The following is a 12,549-nucleotide window of genomic DNA, read 5'->3' on the forward strand; positions in this document are numbered from 1 at the left end:
CAATGTCACCTGAAACAAATCTGTAATCAGAAGCATTAACTGTATTTTGAAAGTATATATAAATGGTAGAAACATCACAGAAAACATTTCTGTAAAGTTTTGTTTGCTCTGTGTAAACGCTGCACCATCACCAGGACAGTAAAGTTCTTTTTATATCATATAAAGAACTATATACTATGAAACTTGGTGGAAGTATAGGGATACAAACCCATTACAGTTTGCAGCAGTGGTTATGATCAGTTTTATCGAACAGCTCAAATAATTTATACAAAACATTATCTTTTCTTCTTCCCATTCATTGATAATGGAACGGCCCATTCGATTCAGCTGTGACCATGTGGAGAGTTGATCAGGAACCACAATCAAACATTTCACTGTGACATCAGAGCTCACCTGTGCTGGGATTTTATATTTACCCTAAAGTCATCAGAACATTTTTAACACTTAAATAAACAGTTTCATCGCAAAAGTCTTATTTTACCGGTGGAGGACATGATCGTAATCTCAGTATGAACACGGTGCTGGTTATTAAAACTTCCTGAATGACTGAGTGGGGATTTTTCTTGGATTGATAAAGATCTTTTTATTTTTCACTCATAACATAATTTGTTTTCTGGTCTCTACTGGAAACGAACAGACAGAAACCTTTTAAATAAGAGGAAGAAGAATGAAAAAAAAACTCAAGGATTCTGTTTCTAATTAAAGTGTTGACCACATGATTTGAATCTTGCCCAAAAGATCTTTTCTTCTGACTCTGATGTTTCCTGTTTGAACACATGCTTTATTTTCCTTGGCAGCCACTCTGACCTGTTGATTATTGAAGGAGTTTATCTGAAGTGCAGAGAGAAGATGTTTGAAGCTGCATCTTCATCCTGGCTGCAACACATCCGCTGGGAAAACAAACAAAAAAAGTGACGATTCAAATTCCGACAACTTCAGGGTTCTGCCCGCGTACTCACAAGTCCACTGTGGATCAAAAATAGAAACAGGTTGAGCAGGATATTTAAAAAAAAGAAGATACGATCAAAAGACAGAGAAGAACAATCAATTAAAACATCTTTCTGCAGTTCTTAAAGTACAAGGGGGAATTACTGAGGTAATGACACAGATCTTTATATTCACTGTTAAATAAATGTTGATCAATGTTTTCAACGATAGATATTTTTTGTTTTAACATTTTCAGGGAGGATGTCGATTATTTAATCACCTGCTTTTGAATCATCACCAGGAAAACAAATTGCATTTACTCAAGTGCTCTTTAAGATGTATTTTCATGTTGTGCTGTTTTGTGCTATGACTACAACATTTCTTTCAGTCTGTGAAATGTTTCCTCTTTCATTCCCTCTCTTCACCCTGAACATCTGTTCTATGTAACTTTGGTGAGTGGGTAGATCTCCTGTGAGAAGAAGTTATTTACTTTTATTTATTTTGTGTTTTTTTTTTTTTTTTTACTTACATAAAGTGTCCCTGAGCTTAAGTCATCCATCCATCAATTGGAAAAGAGACAGAGGTTCCTGCAGCATCTTAACTGGGGTTAGTGTAACTTCTGTCTGTCTGAAGGTCGCTGACTCTGGAACAGAGCAGAACAAAACCTTTCCAGGAGCCTTTGGGCTGATGTTTAGCTGTAGATGAGGTAAATAATGTCAATACTGATTGTTACAGTAATAATCTGCTGCTACTAAAGAGATAATAGGATATTATTTAACATATTAATGTTTAAGGTTAAACTGAATTGAATAACATTGAGGCAGGGCATGAACATAACACCATCAAACACTTGTTTTTGTGTTCAAGAATGTTTTTTGAAAGTCTTGAATTAGTAATACGACCGTCAGTACTTAAGATCTTCAGTCTTATATCAGTCATGACTGTAAAGTGTCAGCATCGGGTTCCAGGGGATTTATTTTAGCTGAAAACTGAACCTGTTCCATCACCTCAGTAGCTCCAAAGTAACGTGTTCTCCAAACATGAACAAACAATAAATACATATATATTATACATTTCATACTTTAAGAGAGACAGATGTCAGACACACTCCCAGACAGACAGACAATTTGAAGCAATCAATATCCCTGTCATTGAGTAAAGTCTACTTCAAGTTCACACGTTCTCTGGGGCGTCTGCAGCCGGCTGCTCATTTTGTCCAGGGGAACTCTGCTGACCCCTGAGCCACTGCCGGGGATTGTCCTGATGCAAATCAGGAGAGGGAACCAATTCATCGTCGCACAATTCGATTAGACATCTGCATATTGAGCATCTGCACCCCAAGAAAATCTGCCAATACCTACCCTCCCTCCCCCTACTGCCCCCACATTCTCTGGCCCCCCACAGGGGTAGCGCCCCAAGACCCCAGGGGCGGCCTCCGTCCTTGCTGCCCTCCCGCCTCCCCCCGTCTCCCCCTCCTGTCCCCTCCTGACCCTGTCAGGCCTAGCGACAATACCTGACCCCGCCCCAGAGACAGAGCGATTGGAGTTCAAGGTAAATGTCCCTTTCTCTGCGTCCGTCTGCAGGCTGCCCTGTCCAGCCCCTGTCCGATAATCACATGCACCGCTCTTTTTTCCTAATACTTTCTCACACACACACACACACACACACACACACACACACACACACACACACACACACACACACACACACACACACACACACACACACACACACACACACACACACACTGTTGCAGAAGACACGACTTTGGCCTGAAAACGAAGGCGTCCCTTCTTCTGCAGTGTTTCCATTGTGATCATGTCCGACCACTGGCTCTTATTCAGACCTCTCTGCCACTCAGACGGTTTCCCTCCATTTTTATCGCTGTTATTGATTCATCAGGCTCTCGCTCAGCGTTGGGAAGAGAGAGGCAGCACATCAAGAACTTTAAAGTAACATGTGTTGAGCTTTACCACACACAATGCAAAGCTCCCAACTCCATCAACACCTTCACTGCTCCCTTATATTTTGGAAATGTGCATGTTTATGAATGACATTGATGATTTGAGAAATGTTCCATCATGTAGAATATTTTAAAAAATGACATTTACTGGGTTATTTCTTCAAATATTGAGCATTTGAAGGCACCACTGATATTTGTAATTTATAATAAAGGCCTACATATGAAAGAACCCTCAAAACAAACAATATCCAGACAACAGCTTTATATTTTAAAAGCATAAAATGCCTCAGAAAATTCAGCAGAGAATCAATTGATTGATTTTTCATGCAGAAAACTTCAGCTCCATGCTGCAGCTCTTGGGTGTGAATGAGAGTGACTGTATAGGATGTGACACTGTGCACCAGTGGCTGCTCCACCAACATAAATAATAGCTTGAAAATGTGCAGTGTAATTATTCCGCATCAGATCAGGACACGAGCAAAGATTCAACCAAAGCAGCAAAGTCCAGAGAGAAATAAAGTGCTGGTGAATAAACTAACTGTATGGAACTGAGTTGGGAAGTAAATGCAGTGCTGTGATTTTCATACCTTAAACAGACTCTTGTACAAATAAGTGTTGTTGTAACTTACATCATTTGTAGACACTGGGTGGACAAAATAAGAATATAAAAACTGTTAGTATAAAACTTGTTGTGAGGTGACAGTGCAAACCACAACTCCTCCAAACATGACATTTATTTAATTTAGCGCAAGTAGCGTTGAACAAGGTTCAATAGAAGTGAATGGGAAATGGAGCAATTAAAAATGTGTGACATACTTTTTGTTTCAGTAATAATAATTCATCTTAAGAGCAGAATTAGCTCTTTAAGCAGAAAGTCCTGAAGGACGAGAGTCTTTCACACCAAGTCTGATTTGCTTTACAAATAACTTAATGTAAGTGTCTCTGCCTGAATTAAAGAGCGTCCGATACATCATAAAACAACAGGAGCCTGTTTGAGCCACAATAATTCGGACATCACATATCTGTCTCTGTGTTTGACAGCAAACAAATGAACCAGAAACAGGATCATGAAACAAACAGGAGAAAAGAAGAGATGAAATCTAATGCCTTCAACACGTCCGGAGTTAAATCCTCATTGCACGTGTGTCTGTATGCTGCCGGTCACTTTGAACCCCGTTTCTCTGATTCTTGGCAGGAAGTGAATGTCGGCAGCTCTCAGTCATAAAACTGCTTTTGGTGACTCTCCCAGAATGCACTGGGTGGGGAGAGGACAGAGAATCTCTGTGTCGACTCACCGTGGCATGGGATGTGAGGAGATCGCAGAGAATGTCAATAATCGCTCGAACCGAGGATGAGCCGCTGCCTTCGAGAGAAATAAAAATACGTATCATTCAGTTTTCAAATTATTACAATGAAACTTGTTGCAACTGTCCCCAAGCTGAGCAGCCATACACAAACAAACCCCCAAAAACATGTACGACAACACTCGTTTTTAAAACAGTTCTTCAAAGTTACTGTTTTAAAGAATAAATATGTTTTATATAAGTTGGTTGCATATTGTTCTTTTGAATTCTGTTTTGGATTAAACAGCAGCTGTAACATCTGCAAATGACTCAAGGTTGGCCTTTGCTTTACTACTGCTGTTTAATAAACACATCTACAGAAATATAATCATATTTTCACTTTACTGTCTAAAATTTTAAGTGAAATTTGTTGGATTTCAAACTCAATTCAACCATCTCAGATCGGAGCTGTAACTGTCCGCTGGGTTTCAAATATATATAATACAATATATAAAACTGTGGTCGGTCTCGTGCAAATTGTCTTTGTGTGAATGAGAGAAATGAAAAAAGTGTCTCACTGTCCCCGTTCTACAGTAAATTTTCAATAAACATTTAAAAAACAAATCAGACTCAAGTCTTTGCTGCCAAAAGCACAAGACGATATTTGACTGATTCAAAAGGAGCGCAGGGTTTTTCTGAAACACTACATGTTAAAAATTGATTGAGATGTCAAAATCACTGTCTGCCCGTTTTATCTGCGGTGGAACTCGGGCTCAGCTTTCTCCCGTTGAGGAATATTTGTAGCTACAACACAATGTTCAAAAGCCTTTGTCCCTCATCCTATTGCTGTGATCTGTGTCTCAGGGCTCGGGGACAAAAGGTGTCAAACGGAGCGTTGGACTTGGTCTGCCATGTCCTCCCGAGGCTGCTCCTAATCCTATTACTGTGGCCCAAGGAGGAGTATGGATCCTGCACTCCCTTCATCCCAGCAGCTATTAAAGTCTATGGGGGCCCTGTGTGTTTACTCTGTGTGTCTGTGTGTGTGTGTTCTTGTGTGTGTAATTGCATTGTCAGCGACTTCTTATCCACGTTGTCATAATGTGTTATCCAGTGATGCGGCTCAAGGTTTGCCGTCTTTTTGGGTTTGCTACGGGGCAGGTGGACATTTCAATCTCTCACTGCTGCCACATGATTCATCTAACGTGAAGCTTCAACCTCTAACTTTTCATTTTGAGAATATCCGAAGGTTTAATGGAGGGAAATGTTTTTAAGCAACGTCTCACTGACGTTTTTCCAAACAACTGGATGTTTCGTTTTTTTTGTTTCGTAACATTTTAAACATAGCCGTGAACTTTAGGTCAAATTGCTTGGATTCGATCATAGTTTAATAAGTGAGAAGAGTCAATTTGAAGACTCAATTCATCATCAAATCTTAAATCTGACAGCTCTATCAACGGCAATTTGAAAAAGTAATGAAACAGATAGGGTTGATAAAACATAAACAATAAAACTTTTAATAAAGCAGGAGATGCAAGAAGAACATGAATGAACGCAGACACTGTGTCGTCAGCAGATAAACTGTACATCACAGATTCAGGATTCATTCTCCTCCCTCTTGTTATTTATTATATTTCTGCCAATAAAACAGATATTCAGTTCATTTTAAATGAAGACGTGATGCTGGGACTGATCATATTATTCAAACTTAAATTTAGTGATGTTGACCTTTAAATTGATTCGTCAGGATACATCAGAGTAAATAAACACTAAAAATGATGGGTGAGGTAAACTATGTGTAAAGTGGAGAAGGTCTGTGATAGAGTTACAGTACAAGGTGCAGGGACATTTAGAGAATCTGTTTTCCCATGTAGAGCGAAATATTGATTCATCGCCTCCTTTCAGTTCGCCTTATTGTCTCTGAGCAGTTTTGAGCTTAAAGCGACCGGAATGAAATGTTGTCCAATGGCCCTTTGTTTCCTCTGGGTGCCACTTATGTGGCTTAAGTGCAGATCGCGGCCACACAGACAGACGCACACGCAGCCGTCCCCATCCACTCAATAGTCGCATTTGCGTGTACATTGACCAGAGTCAATTGCCTGTCAAATGCAATGTGCGATTAGACACCAGTAGGTGTGAGACCTAATGCAGGGGAGCCTCCCAGAGCCTGGACATTGAGGGGGCCCCGCTCTGTGGACCCCACTGCCCTTCTCACTCCCCCTTCACCCTCTACAACCTCCCCTCTGTTTTTCATCTCGCCGCTCCGGTTCAATGTTAATGTCCAGCAGTGTCCACTCTGCCGACGTCTCCCTCCCGAGCAAAAACCCAGAGAAGAAAGGGCGAAAAGGAGAAAGAAAACCAAAGCTTCCCTCCTTCTTTTCTCACCCTGGCCTCCTCTTGTGTGCTGTCCAGCTGGCTGTGACCCTTGACCCCCTGACCCTCACTCCTGACCCCTGGACCCGTTCCCACGCCACGCCTTTTTGTGTCCACCTCGCCATGGCAACACCTTGGTCGCCGCTGCTGCCACGGTAACAGATGGACAGGGGCCTGGAAATAACTTCATTCAGCCCCGCCCGGAGGGTTGAGCACCATGGACAATCTGCCTGGACCCTTCCACACACCCGCCATCCTCCTCCCATCCAATGTCCCTCACACACACACACACACACACACAGCTCCCCCAATCTAACTTTGACACCTCCTGTGCCACATTCTAACACCCCAATCCTCTTGGATCCATTCCCTCAGCAGGGGCCTCTGGGTATCAGGGCCTGATAGAGTCATTAACACAGAGATCCCAGATTCGCCCTGGCATGTACACAGGAAGTACACGGGAATCAGAATAAGTTGCCGTTGTTGGCAGAGAAAAGCACAAAGAGACACCCTGAAGTCAACCACATATCCCATTTCACACCGCTGGTATTTGTGGTCCGGGGCGTAGGAGCGCTACCTTCATCGCTGTGCTGTAATTATCTCTCCTCTTTTATTAGCTCTATTGTTTTCTCACATCCTCCGATGAGAAAAGGGGATGTGGGGCGGGGGGGTGAGTTGTAAAGACACAGAGCTGAGCAGCGGGGGATCTGTTTGCTAACTCAGAGACAAATGACAAACTGAATAGCATCGCTGAGGAGCTCAATACGGTGCAGCAGGAAAATGAACTGCAACAGATTTGGTGCTAATCAGTAACTAACCTCCAAACAAGGTTGTGTGTTTTGTCCCCGTCTGTGTGGAACACCTCTCGGACAGAGACAGTGAATGGATTAGAGGGGAATAGTGTAATTACTCGTGCTGAATGGGGTCCGCACTGTGAAGAGGAAGTCGAAAAACACACTTGTCTTTGTGAGGAGCGCTCTGATCCTCCCCGGTCTCATCTTGCACTCACTGATGAGGGCAAACAAACAAGTAAACAAACAAAATGGCACCCTGCAACGCAAAGGTCCCTAATGCCGATTTTCTACTTTGTCATTTTGAAAATGAGAAAAAGGGGATTTTTGTCCAGGAAATTGAAATTGTGGGGTCATTTTTAAGTTTTGCTTCATTTTCAGGTTCAGTTTTTATTTGAAAGGCCACAAATGAGTGTGAGTGTGTGTGTGTGTGTGTGTGTTTTAGTCGGACTGGGAAGCAGGTGGGGGGGGCACAATAGGCAACCGCCATAAGACTGACCATTGAGGCGAAATCACACAAGCGAAGCCACTTATTCAGTTTTGGGGATTTCGTATCCCCCTTCCATCCCTGCATCTGAATCCCACTGTCTTTCTCTCTAGTTTTACTCACCCCTTCACCCCTCCTGTGTCCAACAACCCCCCCCCCCCCCCCCCCCCCCCCCCCCCAACCCTCCCAACCCTCCATCCTCCCATGTCCCCCCTGTTCTCCCCCACCTCCCCTCTTCCTCTCGCCCAGTTCATTGTACCAAAGGAGATTTTCTCCATTGAGGCCCAGTCTCTTAGGTAACCCCAGCGCTGCATGAAATGAGGAGAGGGAGAGAGAGAGAGAGAGAGAGAGAGAGAGAGAGAGAGACAGGGAATGAGAGAAAGAGAGGGAGAGAGAGGGCGGGGAAATTAAGAGAGGGAGAGGGCGAAGGAAATGTAAAGGCAGAGGGAGGGAGGGTCCGGACAGAAAGGGTTGAAGAAGGAGAGGGAGAAGGGACGCGGGATCAGAGGAGGCTGAGGCACGGAGAGTGAAAGATGGAGAAGTGGGACAAGTGCGGTCAGACGTCGACAGCGATGCAGCGAGAACTCGACCCACAACTGAGGGAGGAAGAATGAGAGGCGAGGATGACTGTCACACATGTAAGGATGAATCCTCTGTGGCTGAGAGGGATTTTATCACAGGCTATTTTTCTCTGATTCTTCATCCAGATTTTAAGGCCCCACACGGTCCAAAGAGACTGGACACCAGCACCTTTTGTCTTCTTTTCTTTTTTGTTTTCCTTTGAGCTGATGTTAACTGATGTAGATTTAGATATTACATCCTTTTTCCACTTTTCAACAGGAGGTGTCTTTTTGAATTGGGGTGCATTAGCCTGTGTTGCACCTAAAGAGAGGTTGTGGGGTGAGTTCAGGCCTTCAGGGATCCAGCTGTTGGTTTTAAGTCTCACTTATTTTAAATAGAAAATAGATTTTAAGTTTTTTAACAGCTATAAACATTGCTACACTTTAAGTTTGATCTTTACCAGGAAAAAGTTTCATCCTTCATCTTATTGGTATTCATGACAGAAACTTTTTCTTCCATGTTCCTTCAAAAAGAAAAGTTTAGTGACTATTTGATATTTTAGCATTCTAATATCACATTTCAAGGTTTTTTGTCTTTGCACTTTTTGAACTATGTGGTGGTTTTTCTGTCTCTGTGATTTAACTGTAAACTTTGCTCTGAACAGAGACTTTAACTGTAAGGAGAGGACTCTCTGAAACGCTGCCATCCTTTGTGGCCATGCTGCTCTGCACCTCAATGGTGGGCACACAGCACATGGGGTTCCCATGAATAGGCCAGGCCTCACCAAAGACCACATCATTTGGATACAGACGGGCTCCCACAGAAAGAGAAAAACGCCTCACGGAGCGAATCAGATAAAGAGAAAATGTTGCGTACGGCAAATCAGATTAGGGCGAGTCAGAGCTTTACGTTTCTCCACCCCCCCCTCCACCCCCCTGCCTCCACCTCAGTTAAATTTACTACCGTTGCTGCTCATGAGTGTGATAATAATGCGCCCCACTGCTGCGCTGAGTTATCATCTCAGGCTTTTGTCTCTTTTGATCCGTGTGACCGTTGGGGGGGACCCACTTCTTCTTTTGTAGGGGGTCACATCGCTGGCTCCTTTTGGACTGGGCTGCCCCTGGGTGGTGACCCCTTCGTTCATCATGGTGTCACCCACACAGAGGACAAGCATGAGTTAGAGCTTTCTCTCTTTCTCTCCTCTTCTTTCTTTCTCTTCGCCTTCCCGCTCTTTCCTCTGACCATCCTCTCCTCCTTGTCCATCCCTAAGTGCTAACCTGAGGCATGCTGGGGGTCAAATGCCGTTATGAAACCCAGCTACAGCAGGTGGAGGTAATGATATATGGATGGAAACTTCCCATTCACTCTTTAATCATTTTGAATTGAAGCTGAATTTACTTCCTCAAGTTGCCGGCCAGTGAACCATCCACCTGATCGTGTGCGTTGAGCGTGTGAACAAACCTGTGACCAAGAGAACGATGGAGGTCCGGAGCTGATTGTCCAAACGCAATTCTTGCGTCTGCCTTTGTGAAACCAGGAGTTGTGGATGGACATCACGCCCCTGACCTCTGAAAACCAGCGAGGGACAGACCTCCATGGATGGGGTTACACTCAGCGGCTTAGTGGGTGGAGGAGAGAAACACTGAAAGACAAACAGAGAGGCAGATACTGAATAGAGGAGAGTGTGTGTTTATGTAAATGTAAACCCTGTAAGAAGCTCTTGACATTTTTGGACATCAGCTCAACTTTTTTTTTTTTTTTTTCAAATAAGAACAGAACAGTTTCAACTTAGACCTGGAAGAAAAACTTTTACTTTCTTGACTGAATAGCATGATGTAAAATGAGGTATAGGCAGGTGAATAATTCATATCATCCTTGGTTTGAAAAGTAAGCGACAGCAAAGCAGACTTTAGCCAAGAGGGGAAGTGAGGAGGGAGTCAATCCTTTTATTTAGCAATTTACACAACATAAATTAGTATATGTCAAATTCTTAGATTGAAGCTTAAACACATTTCATTAAAAAAAAAAGTAATCCGAAAAAGTCAAAGATTCTGTAAACCTCATGTTTCACTTTGATATGTGAATTTTAATATGAAATCAATCTGCTGCATGTACCTCCATGCTAACTTCCAAGTTACGAGAAAATAATCCTAATTCCACTTTTACTGGACTTTTGTACTTTTTCTTTTTTTAATATGTTTCTACTCTGCTCAGGTGCAAAGCTGAGTGCAGGCCTCTGAAGATCGGGGGTGTCCCATCTTGGGAGAGGGGGTTAGAGTCTGTCTGTGGAGCAGAAAGGCCTGAATAGCTCTCACCGTGTTAAGTACAGTTGAATGTGTCCGGTTCACACTTCAGCATCGGTGTCTAGAAAGAGGGTCCTGCTAAATTTGCACTGGAAGGGGTGAGAGTGACAGAAAAGGAGAATGAATGAGAGGAGGGAGGTGCATGTGTGTGTGAATGTGTGTGTGTACTCGTCCTCTGCCTGTTTGCCCCTGTGAATTTGCCTCTGTGTGTGTTTTCCTGTGTTTGACAAAGTTCAGGGGGCCAGACTTGGAGACAGAAAAGGGAAAATGAGAGAAAGCAAAGGATTTGAATGTGGTGGAAAGAGAAAGAGAGAGAGAGGGTGAAAAAAAGGCAAAGATCTGACAGGGAGAGGGAGAGAGGGAGAGAGGGAAAGAGAGAGGATGGAGAGGTGGTGCAAATTGGTGAGATTTATAGATTGAAGCTGCAGGAAGCGACAACTGAGTCTGGGAAATATGTATAAAGAAAGAGAAGGAGTGAGGGTGAGAGAGAGCGGGAGAGAGAGGGTGGGAGGGAGATCAAGAGCGAGGCTGCATTAATATGCTAATGGTCTGAGTGAATGCACAACAGGCCCACTGACCAGGCTAATCACTGGTGGACACACACACACACACACACACACACACACACAGAGGCTAATCCCTCACACACACACACACACACACACAGGAACACATGCACATGCAGCACAGGGCGAAATATTTGGACAGTGACAGATTTAGATTTTTTTTTTTAGCAGAACAGAGATTTTGATGAGATGTGAGGAAACTGCAAATTCTATGAAAATGATTATGATTCCAAAACACCATGGCTGCCTAACTCACTTACTCACTTCCAAAATCAGACAAGAAGAAGACTTCAGACAGAAATTGACTGCATAGGATTGAATATTATAACTTACTATACAAGTTTATGTATCGTTTTCAATTATTCTCTCATTTTTAAATTGGAGGACAAATTGATTAATAGAAGAGACGATTACAAATCTTACAGTTTGACATGGAGGCAACTTCTCTCATCTTACCACATTTTAAAGAACACAAAGACAAATTAGAAAAATATCCCATGAAACTGATTTCACATTATTTCATTTGCTCCCATCTTTTGGTGTAACATGTTTCTTATTATCATGTAATGTAATGTGTGCAATCATTGATGTTCTTTGGTTTTTATATCATATTATAGGTACGATTGGTGCAGAATGCAAAATAATAAAAATAAACTTTCAAAACCAGTGTTGGTGTTTTGTTGTGTTTCTTCCTCTGAAGCTGTTTGTAAAGGTAAAAAAAATTAAACATCTGAACCCTGTGTTTTTTTATTTGACGGGAAAGTCTGCAGCTCCATTTACTGGGATAGAGTAAATAACGTAGATTAGCACTTTCTTTTTTTAATTCCTGGAGTAAAAATCAAGATTTCAAGACTGTGATTTATTTTCAATTAGTCGTTTTTTTTTAAACAAGGCAGATGCGTTAACGATGGACAGTTGTGGAGGTGGCTCAGAGAACCTGCAAGTGAACCAGGCACAGCTGAGACTAGTTGACCAATCAACTCTCCCTGGATTCAAAACGCAGCAGCTGCCAGAGAGGGACTGAGACATGAGGGGAACACACATGGTGTGAGACAAGGACAGAACCGAGCTGCAAAGCCGAGGTGCCAGCTGAAATAGCTGTTAAGTGTTTTGTGAGTTTGTGTTTGATTTAATAAAGATGCTGAAAAGCAGCTCGTTTGTCTCTTTGAGTCTCTGCCTTCCTCTCTGGCAGCTGCTGCCTTTTGAATCCAGGGAGAGTTGATTGGTCAACTACTCTCAGCTGTGCCTGGTTCACCTGGAGCTGCTCCCTGAGGCACCTCCACAACAGCTGGAGTTAA

The sequence above is a fragment of the Paralichthys olivaceus genome, chromosome 20, assembly GCF_024713975.1.
Source record: "Paralichthys olivaceus isolate ysfri-2021 chromosome 20, ASM2471397v2, whole genome shotgun sequence".
In the NCBI taxonomy this organism is placed as follows: Eukaryota; Metazoa; Chordata; class Actinopteri; order Pleuronectiformes; family Paralichthyidae; genus Paralichthys; species Paralichthys olivaceus.